This window comes from Lontra canadensis, unplaced genomic scaffold (assembly GCF_010015895.1).
Source record: "Lontra canadensis isolate GAN:19392208 unplaced genomic scaffold, GSC_riverotter_1.0 scaffold98, whole genome shotgun sequence".
Classification (NCBI taxonomy): Eukaryota; Metazoa; Chordata; class Mammalia; order Carnivora; family Mustelidae; genus Lontra; species Lontra canadensis.
The window spans coordinates 3120335-3132007 of NW_022631092.1; positions in this window are offsets into that span (position 1 = coordinate 3120335).

The window sequence follows — 11673 nt, forward strand, 5'->3', positions numbered from 1 at the left end:
ATAAAATGTTTTTAAAAAAAATCTCCTCACAGTTGATCTATGGGAATCAGATCTGAACAAGGACCACACACGGCCCTTAGTGTCTCTGGAGTCTTTTAGCTAAAGGGGCCCCTCCCCTTCCCTCATGTTCTTGCCTTGTTGAATTTCCAGTTTTGAGAGGACACATAAGAAATATACTTATATTCCCTACATTGTTCCAAAATGGCTTTGAGAGAATCTAGTAGAGCACACTATTCTTTGATAGAAGGACATGTGGGTGTGATTCGCGGGTCTCAGAATCAGCTGGCTCTTGCTCAGACATAAACTCCTGCCCTGGACATTTCTGTCCCCACACAGTCCTTTTACTCTCACATGCAGACTTCTTCAAGACGCGTCTGTTTTCCAACCAAGGGCCTTGAGTAGCCCTACCCAGGCAAAGTTATTTTTGAATCAAATGCTATCCAAGAGAAGGCAAAGATGCAAAATACCAAATTCCTCCTGAGGGAGCTCCGGGGGCCCAGGGGATGGGTTCCCTGCTGTGCTTCCCTATGTTCCCATACAAACCGCCTCTACGGAGGAAACATCCAAGGACCCTCCCCTTGAACGATGGTTTCAGAATATGACCGAAACATGCATGGGTAAAGCAGGAGAGGGGGCTCCCATACCTCCTCTTTATATTTGAGGGTCTGCACTCTGTGTTAGTTTCCAGAGCCGATGCAACAAAGTGCCACGCACTGGTGGCTGAAAACGACAGAGATGCGTTCTCTCACAATTCTGGAGGCTCAAGGGCAAGATCAAGGTGTCCCCAGGTCCGTGCCCTCCCGGAAGTCTCCAGGGAAGCATCTGCGTCACGCCTCTCTTCCAGTTTCTGGTGTTAGCAAGGTGTTCCAGCTCCTTGCTGTTCCTGAGCGTATCGACGTACGACTCCAATCTCTGCCTCTGTCGTCATGTGGCCTGTTCCCTTGTGTGTCTCAGTTTTCTCTTCCTTTTTTTTTTTTTTTAAGATTTTATTTATTTGACAGACAGAGATCACAAGTATGCAGAGAGGCAGGCAGAGAGAGAGGGGGAAGCAGGCTCCCTGCTGAGCAGAGAGCCCAATGCGGGGCTCAATCCCAAGACCCTGGAATCATGGCCTGAGCCGAAGGCAGAGGCTTTAACCCACTGAGCCACCCAGGTGCCCCTCTCTTCCTTTTTAAAAAAAATATATTGTATTTATTTATTTAGAGAGCACATGCAAGCAGGTGGGAGAGGCAGAGGGAGCGGAAGAGAGAATCTGAAGCAGACTGCACACTGGCAGGAGCCCTGTTCAGAAAGGGCATGCTGTCATTTCCCCCAAATTCAGGGCAGGTCACGTGGCCAAGTCCGTGGTCAGCGGGACAGGGAGGCTTGGGGTGGAAGAAGAGAGAAGGAATCCGTCCTGGAAAATCACAGACTCTACCACACTATGGCAGCAACACCAGAGGCCATATGGCAGCAGTGTCCTTTCTGGTCTGGTTCTGGGCCAACTTCTGATCTCGTTTCTCCGGCCAGTTCTGTGAGATGCCCAGTAGCCTTTGGTAAATTCCTCTGCAGCTTCCGTTGGCCACAATCTGCTTCCTTGCCTTGCAACTAAGAGTCTTGAATGAGATGCAGAACATGAGCTCCCTCTGGCCTTAAATGTGGTTTGGTGGCCGCCGGCCACGTATCTCTCAGCACTCCCCACCCCCATCTACCTGCTCTGGGGCTGGGACTCTGAAAACCATACTCGAGAATCCTGGGCCCGCTGACTTTCTGACAGATCCAACCCATGGAGAGAAAGACTAGCAGGGAGGAAGGGAGAAGGGACATTTTTGCTGCTGCCCGGTGCTCCTGTCTGTGCTGTCTTGGCAACAGCGGTCGGTGCCAGCGTCTGGATTCCTCCCGCCCCTCTGACCCTTCCCCATCCTCACAATATTTCCGCAGTGGCTGGGCAGTGCCCCTTCTTCAGGCTTGTTTTCCCGATGGGACTGATGGGTACGGGGTCATCTCCGATCACGATCCCAAGTTAGGGACCTCCAGCTTGTGACTTTGCTGGGTGTTGCCCTTGTTGGGCGGTCGCTGGTGAGAACCCGACTCTGTCCCACGTGCAGATGACAGAGGCATCGGTATCCCGAGTTTTCCCTCCAAAGCGGTGAAATTCCAGCGCACCCCCTGTGCTCTGAATGGTCCCTCACAGGCAGCCCTCCTCTCTTAATACCTATGCACAAAAGTCCCGCTTTCTTTTCTTTCCTGGTAGACTCTGATGGGCCAATAAAACTAGACACTCAGTCATTCCCCGCTGAAAAACTGGTTTCCCTTGCCCGGAGGGCTGGAAGAATTCATTCTTCATCTCCCACTGGAAAGAGAAGGGATATATTTGGAAATATTGGCACTGGGGTGTGTGCTGCAGGTGAGGGGGTCTTCTTTCTTCAATTGTATTGACTCTTTCCAGGGCAGGGTTGAAAATGAAGACATTTTCAACAAAACTGACATTTCCATATTTAAAATGCTCATATGCTGCCTCAGCCTTAAACTAAACTAAAAACTGCAAACAAGACATCATAAACGTTAAATGAGCAACATTAAATCAAAGTGATGGGTGGTGATTTACTGGCACTGAATCATTGTGAATCACCGGTGTGGGGTTTGATGGGCAAAAGATGTCTTTTCAACTTGAGTTTTGTTCTGGATAATGGACCATTATTTGAATCACTAACATTATCACTGTTGATTTTTCTTCTGGTTTTGAGTAATAAACTCCCTTTTAACCACCTAGTCATTATTTTAATGAGCCAATCTATTTAATCATGTACCCTCAAAATATAATACAGAGAGAGGGGCGCCTGGCTGGCTTGCTCGGCAGACCCTGCAACTCTCTATCTTAGGGTTTTGAGTTCTAGCCCTGCTTTGGGCCGAGAGCCTACTTAAAAACAAAAATCAAACCAAACAAGCACAAAATATGATACAGAAAATATTTCATAGCATTCAATGAGATTTCTTTATGAACTTTACTGCTAGTACATTGGATAGGAAAGAGATTAGAATTGCAAAATCCATCATTTCCTAGAACCATGCACTTTTCTTGCCATCTTTCTCTATTTGAATTCTGGTGAGATGTTTGCCTTCAATGATACTGCATACTGATTCATCTGCTGGGAACATGACCTCAGTCTGAATGGAAAAGCAGGTTTTAAAATTGTGAGGTGAGGAGCCCCTAGGGGGCTCAGTCGGTTAAGCGTCTGCCTTTGGCTCAGGTCATGATCCCAGGCTCCGGGGACCCAGCCCCCTGCTCAGGAGGGAATCTGCTTCTCTCTCTTCTTCTGCCCCTCCCCCTTCCCTCCTCCTTGTGCTCTCTCTCTGTCCGATAAATAAATAAAATTTAAAAATAAATAAATAAATAAAATCGTAGGTGACCCTTGGTTCTGGAATGGTCAACTGGATGACCCTAAAATGAAAACACAACATTTGAAGCTTTTAGTAGAACTCATAGACCCCCCCTCCCCAGGAATATACCTACAGACTCCAATTTGAAAAGCTCCACCCCGAGTTAGGAAGGGAGAAGTTTAGGATGAAAAGAGATTGCTGGGGCGCCTGCGTGGCTCAGTGGGTTAAAGCCTCTGCCTTCAGCTCAGGTCATGATCTCAGGTCCTGGGATCGAGCCCCACATCCAGCTCTCTGCTCAACAGGGAGCCTGCTTCCTCCTCTCTCTCTCTGCCTGCCTCTCTGCCTACTTGTGATCTCTGTCTGTCAAATAAATAATAAATAAAATCTTAAAAAAAGAGAGATTGCTCAGGGGCCCCATGTGTGGACCATAGAGGTGTCTGCTGCTGACTTGCAGAAGCAGCTTAGGAAGACCCCAAGAGATGGAAGGAGTTGGGGGTGACTTTCCAAGGACAAGAATAGATACCTCCTATATATGTGAGGTAGAGGTGGCTTCCTCCAGGCAGCCTGGTGCAATCCTGCCCAGAGTGGGGCTCCTTTTGGAAGTAAATAACATGAGATATATGATTGCCCTTTCATGGTGCTTCCTGGAAACTTAAGATGCAGACTTCTTAAAAATCTCAAAAATCTCAAAAATCAGGAATTAGAAGATTTAAAGAAATCCAGGGCAGTGCAATTGTATTTTATGTGAATTTGAATGATGATATCCGAAATAGTGTAAAAACATGAATAAGGCCTCATGTTATGCCCCATATATTGAAATGCAAGACCCCAGCCAATTAAAAAATTAGTCAAGAAGCCCTTAATTTGGGGCGCCTGGGTGGCTCAGTTGGTTGGGTGACTGCCTTCAGCTCAGGTCATGATCCTGGAGTCCCGGGATTGAGTCCCCCACTGGGCTCTCTGCTCAGCGGGGAGTCTGCTTCTCCCTCTGAACCTCTCCCTTCCCGTGCTCTCTCTCTCTCTCATTCTCTCTCTGTCAAATAAATAAAATCTTTAAAAAAATAATAATAATCCCTTAATTTCAAAACTGGCAGGACCAGGGCTTGTACTCTGTTCATGAAGTTGCCACAGAGTGGCGCCAGTTCAGCAGAAAAATCGAAATCCCTATCTGGAGCCAGCGCGGTTTCAAGCTTGCTGGAACTTATGAGCTCAAGTGGTCTTTTAAGTGCAGAGGCTGAAAAGCACATCACTGCGCTCATTGCTTTCCTGGAAATGTCAGCTGAGATAAAGGGCTATGACGAAGGACGGTCACTGCGATAGCTCTTCTTACTTGTTTAAGTGTGAGCATTTTGCAAAATAACGGAGGTGGTGCAGAAAGCAAATGTTCCAGGGGAGCCTGGCGGGCTCAGGCGGTAAAGGGTGTGACTCTTGATCTTGGGGTTGGAAGTTTGGGCTCCACACTGGATGTAGAGATTAGTTAAAAAAATAAAATCTTGAAAAATCCAAAGGATGTTGGGTTATGGACATTGGGGAGGGTATGTGCTCTGGTGAGTGCTGTGAAGTGTAAAACTGGCAATTCACAGACCTGTACCCCTGGGGCTAATAATACATTATATGTTAATTTAAAAAAAGGAAAGAAAAAAAATCAAAGGATGATGTCAATTACACTTCAATAATAAAAATCAAGAGACAAAAATTGTTTAAAGGTTCAGTGGAAGGATGCTATTATAATGGTTGTAGAATTTGGGCTCTGAGGATCAGGCCCCCAACTTTAGAGTTACTCTCATGGGAAAATTATTCTTGGCTTACTGAGTTGCAAATGATACAAGTCTCTAGAGACCCATCATTGCTGGGGTACCTGAGTGTCTCAGTCAGCTAAGCATCCGACTCTTGGTTTTGGCTCAGGTCCTGATTTCAGGGGCTCAGTTCCTGATGTCAGGGTCCTGGGATCGAGCCCTGCTTTGGGCTGCATGCTCGGTGTAAAGTCTGCTTGTCCCTCTCCCTCCATCCCCCTCTGCTCCAGCTTCCCCTTCATGCTGGCCCGCGTGGTCTCTCTCTCTCTCTCTCTCAAATAAATAAAATCTTTGAAAGAAAAGAAACACATCGTTGTCATTAAATGTGATGGATCAGATTCTGATTCCTAGGAACTGGAAAGGAAGCCCTGCCCTCCTAGAAAACCCAGTTCACTCCAGGATATCCTAGAAGAAATAAGCCATTTTTTAAAGTTTATTTATTTATTTACTTAAGTAATCTCTACACCAATGCGGGGCTCAAATTCACAATCCTGAGATCAAGAGTTCCATGCTCTTCCAACTGAGCCAGCCAGGTGCCTCTAAACAAGCAGTTTTCTAGTCCCATTTCATAGTTATAACCTGGTTTGGTTATTCACCTGTCCACCCCTCAGCTGATCTCATCAGTGTCTTTCTTTACTGCAACAGATAAGAAAGCTGAGACTCAGAGAGGTTAATTAATTTGCCCAACACTCCACAGCTGGCAGCTTGCAGAACTGGGATTTGAATCTAGGTCAAACTGACAACCAAAGCCTGCTTTGTCCTTCTACACTATGGTGCCACGTAGCTATGCCAGTGCTGTTATCTCTGCCATCAGAAATTCAGTAGGGGGGTTTCTGGGGGGCCCAATCGGTTGAGCGATGGTCTCTTGGTTTCAGCTCAGGTTGTGATCTCAGGGTCCTGAGATGGAGCCCTGCGTCGGGCTTCACCCTTAGTGTGGGGTCTGCTTAGGACTCTCTCCCCCACTCCCTCTGCCCCTCCTCTCTGTGTTCTCTCTCTCTCTCTCTCTTTCAAATAAATAAATAAATAAATCTTTTAAAAAAAGAAAAGAAAAGGGGCGCCTGGGTGGTTCAGTGGGTTAAAGCCTCTGCCTTCGGCTCAGGTCATGGTCTCAGGGTCCTTGGATCGAGCCCCACATCGAGCTCTCTGCTTGGCGGGGAGCCTGCTTCCCCGTCTCTCTCTGCCTGTCTCTCTGCCTATTTGTGATCTCTGTCTGCCAAATAAAGAAAGAAGGAAAGAAAGAAAGAAAGAAAGAAAGAAAGAAAGAAAGAAAGAAAGAGAAAGAAATTCAGTAGGAATCAACAGGTGTCTCTGTCCTTGATGAGGGTGGAGGGAAGGCATTTCTCAAGACCATATCATTGCTTTCATAAACTGTTAGGACTTTTGAAGTGTCCTTGGACAGGATGATTTTAAAGATTATTTAAGTAGAAGTCACACCTTCCTTTCAGACATAATGTCACCAACTATGGTTAACTGAGCAACGGCATATCTATGAGCAAAACTTCAGTGATTCACTTGCAAGTTTTTATTTTAGCCAAGTCAGCAACCTGATCATTTCAAGGAGTCAAGGAGAGGCTGATGTAGGCAGGACAGAAAGGGTAGAGACCTGTGACAGAGCAGGAAGGTCAGAAACTACAAATGCTCCCCAATTCTTTGGGATATTGTAATGCTATTTATCCATCCACTAACCAAACAAAGAAGGAAGTGAAGGCATGATATCCCGAATAACGTACTCATTGCCAGATAACACCAGCATCTGCCTTGTAAAACAGCAGCACTTTGGCTGTGTTTTTTTTTTTTTTTAAGATTTTATTTATTTATTTGACAGAGAGAGCGCGAGATCACAAGTAGGCAGAGGGCATGCGGGCGGGGGAGGTGGGGGGACGGGTAGCAGGCTCCCCACCGAGCTGAGAGTCTGACGCGGGGCTCTATCCCAGGACCCTGGGATCATGACCTGAGCCAAAGGCAGAGGCTTTAACCCACTGAGCCACCCAGGCGCCCCTCTGGCTATGTTCTTAATTAAAATAAATGTCGAACGGTAGTTGGATCCCCTAAGTATGATGATAGGGGACATACACACTACGTTTTTGTTTTCAAAATGCTTTTACATCTGTTATCTTAATTTATCTCTGCACAACCTCCCTGCCTCGAATAAATTTTTATTATAGCACTTATCGCCCTCTAGTTAATGTTTAGTGTCTATGTCCGTCTCTCCTGCTGCTTTATGACCTTCAGGGCAGAGACCCTGCCGTATTTATGCATCTGTAAAGCCTGAACACTTGGCAAGGCACTGGCTAGGGCTTGTTTTCTTGAGAGAGATGGAAACCCACTGGATGCAAGTTAAGCAAAAAAGGGGCTCTGTTTCAAGGAGCCCCAGGGCGGGGGTTCAGCCACGGCTCGGAAGAACAGGAACCAGGCTGTCTCGCTGGTCCACATCTCTTGCCTCCGCCCCCTCCACACCTCCTCCGAGCAGAAGTGTCTTTCAGGGCTTCGTGCACCGCTCGGCTGAAAACGGGGCTGCCAGCACCTTGGGAACTTGACCCGCCGCGACCCCAGAGCCCCATCACTCACTGGGTCCCACTCTCTAGACTCCAGGGGTCGAGACTCTGATTGGCCCAGCCTCGGTGAGGTGTTCCCCTCTTGTCCAATCAACTGTGGCCAGAGGGGTGTGGTCCAATCGCGGCAACCGGTTTGTTCCCATGGTAACCATTTGGCAAAGGGCAGGAAGGAAGGAGGCACAATTGCCTGAAAAAAAGGGGAAGGGGCGGAGTAGCCCAAACAATAGAAGGCCACGTCCCGTATGTACTTGGTGCTCCATAAATGCTTAGCGATCCGGCCGGCTTTAAGTGGTGCGGGGTGCTGTCTTGTTCTAGTTCCCCAGGCACCGTGAGCTCTTCCTGGCTTCAGGGCTTCCCACCTACTCTCTCCCCCGTGGCTCTTGGGCACCTGCCCCCTGCGCACATGCCTCCGGCTGGCCTGCCTGAGTCCTGCTCCTCCTTCTAGGGTTCTACATCGGGATTCCCCACCTCTTCAGATGGAGTTTCCTGACCCCCTTCCAGAATATCCTGCTCAATTTCTTCAAAACACTTAGCACTTTGGAGTTGTGTTCACGTCTGGCCTTCCCCCCCAAGATTCTAAGCTCCAGCGTTCCCAGAGACCCCAATTACACCCCCACGCTATGGAATAAGCCACGCAACTTGGGGGGTGGGGGACAGCAGGGGAGTGAAGGCCCCATTAGGGAAAACTCTGAGAGATGGCAGGGGGTTTATGATCTCCCCCTCCTGCCACCCACGACAGACCCTCAGAGGGCAGAAGGGGAGACCTGACCCCAACTCTAGCCTCCTATACCCATTGCTTGGAGAACCAGTTCTGTGGGAATCGGTGTGGGAGACCAGGTCTGGGGCCAGCCAGCCTTATTTCAGCCGGGGGCTGTCCCTGGAGCAAAGCTCAGACCCCTCCAACCATAATGTCCGAGGCAGGAAGGGCCTCTCTACTCCGAAGCACCCTCGAGGGCTGTCTGCCTGATAGCTCTGGGATGCTGAGCCTTCCCAGGGGACCGGACACCCTCCACATCTCAGTCTACCAAGATGTGGCAGGAGTCTGCCCAGCACTCTGGGACCCCAGGTAGAGGTAGCCTGGAGGTTCCTCTTTCATTATAAGCTTTCCCGTAGACCCTCTCCCTTCCCCTGGGGAAACACTATCCTGAGCAAATCACCTTGTAGAGGACAGTCGGGACTTACCCACAGGCCCAGTTCAGAGGCTTTCTCCTAGGCCATCAGGTCCTGGGCCTCAGGCCTGTTTTTCTTGCCTGCCTTATCCATCCCACTGTGACACCACGCCTCTGTAGCTCCAGCAGTCCTGGGCCTACCAAGGTTAGTTCTCATTCAGCCCCCAACAGCCTAGTAGGAGTCCTGCACATCACACTCGCCAGACCAAGAAATTGTCCAAGTGCTTCGTGCTTATCGAGTCCTTTCATCTTTACAGCAAACACCCTCTGAGAACAATGGCTAGATAGACCTTGACTGGAACCCACTTTGGAAAATCTGAATGTGGACTGGGGATTAGATGACAAAAAGGAATTATTTCTCACTTCTGTGAGTTATGAAAATACTGTTGTGGTTACTGTAGGAAGAAAATGTAATTTTTCCTGCATAATGAAAAATTTAGGGGTGAAATTCAACGATGGCTGTGCTTTAAATAATTCAATGACAACTAAATGAAGCAACTACGGCAAAAAGTTACACGTTGCTAAGCATAGGTCGTGGTATATGGGTATCATTAGGCTAGTCTCTCTACTTTTCTGTACATTTGAACATGTTATATAATAAAGGGCAAAATATGTTTAATAAGACACAAGTAGTATTAGTAAACCCGTTTGACAGACGAGAAAGCTGAGTCTTGGAGAGGTCGGATGGCCTCCCGGAGGTCACAGAGCCTGAGGGGCGGACCCGGATGGAGCCCCACGATGCCCGTTACTGCGTCCACACCTGGCGCATGCTCAGTAAGCCCCCGTTGAGCAAACAGCAAAGGATTCAAGGGCTTTGGCCATTCTGACCTCAGCAGCATCCCTGGAGTGCATGGTCTCCTCTGGGCCCCCGTTCACACCCCTAGGGCCTTGCACGTGGTTTCTGGATTGACTGGGCCCCTCCCACTCCTTGTCTCCACGCGGGGAGCCAGAGGGACCTTTCCGAAGCTTGATCCTGACCCTGGAACTACCCTGCCTGAAAACCTTCCCGAATTTTCCACCTCAGGTCATGTTGCTGCTCTTGTTTTAATTTTTTAAATTTCTCTCTTACTTCTCTGAATAAGTCATAACGCAATTGAGAATTCAAAAAATGCGAAAGAAAATATAGTAAGAAATGATTCCTCTCACCATCCACTCAGCCACCTGGTCCCTCGGCCTGGAGGCTGTCACTCAACCCAGTGTCCTGCGTATCTTTCCAGTGCTGGCCCACGTGTACAGACGCAAATAGGGCGGGGGCCGAGGTGTAGGACCCTGTTCTGCTCCCACTCCCGCCCCGCCTACCTCCGAGCAGAGGAACTCTGCTTTTTCTTTTCAGGGCTGGCCTCCTGTGTGAGGTTTTATCTGACGGGGCTCTTTGTGCTAAGGAAGGGTTGAAGCCACCGACCACATCGAGGACGGCATCCCCAGCCCTTCTCTTGCCCAGCCCATCCTTGCAGCGGCGCACTGTCCCCTCCCAGTCAGCTCAAGTTCTGGCCATACCAAGCTACTTGTCGCCATTGCGTCCTGCGCTTTCTTGCCTACCGCTTTGCCTGTGGCATTGTCAGAACGACTTGCTTTGGGGCGCCTGGGTGGCTCAGTGGGTTAAGCTTCTGCCCTGGGCTCAGTTTGTGATCTCGGGTCCTGGAATCGAGTCCCGCATGGGGCTCTCTGCTCAGCAGGGAGCCTGCGTCCCCCTCCCCCTCTGTCTGCCTGCTTCTCTGCCTACTTGTGATCTCTGTCTGTCAAATAAATAAATAAAATCTTAAAAAAAGAATGACTTGCTTTGCTTTGCCTTTCTTTGCTTCTGCTTGGTGAGTTCATTCTTTAAGATCTGTCTCAAATATCTCCTCCTGTGTCAGCGGGACCCAACAAGATTCCCTGCAACTTCGCATTGAAGACCCCAACTATGTATTATCTCCACCCCCACCTTGCTTGGGAGGGTCCAGAATCTGAGATTAGCTCAGCGGGGTTGCTCTGGCTCAGGGTCTCTCACAGACCGCAGTCAGGGGCTGGCCAGGGCTGCAGGCCCTTCTGAGGGAATGACGAGGGCAGGAGGGTCCACTTCCAAGCTCACTGACATAGCTCTTGGCAGAAAGCTTCAGTTCTTGGCCGCATGGACCTTTTCTGTAGGGCAGCTCCTGACAGGACAGGTGGCTTCCTTCAGAGCAAGTGACCCAAGAGAGCGAGACACAGGATACCCAGAGTGGAAGGCATGGTCTTCTATAGCCTAATCTCATGTTTCATATCATCACTCCTGCTTTGTTCTGTTGGCCACACAGACCAAGCCTGGTGCGGCACTGGAGGGAACGACACAGGGCTGTGAGGACCGATTGGTCACAGCTCCCTGTCACAGTCCCTAGGGCGTCCACACCTGATACATACGTCTTGCCGGGCTTTTCCCACTTTGTCTCACTGTCTCACTCTCAGATCCCAAACTCTTGTTGTTGTTGTTGTTTTGAGAGCAGTGGTTGAATTGTACCTATTTTCCCCTTTATTTTTAGCCTCAAGTCTGGTCTGATATAGAGTATTTATTCCATAAATTAATGCTGAAAGCATGAATGACTGAATAAGTGAGTGAATGAGTGGCTATCCAGATGGGTAGCTCAGTAGACTAGAGAAGAGAGCATGAACTATTACATGAGAAATTTCCCCCATTTTCTGCCAGTTGCTCAGAGCCCACTTCCTTTTTCTTGGGTTACTTCTCCTTCTCTAACACCCCTTGGCAACAGCGTCAGAAGGTTGGGCGCCATGTTGGTTTAAAGCCATCCTGGTTCCTCCTCACAGCTGACTGGGCCAGGGCTG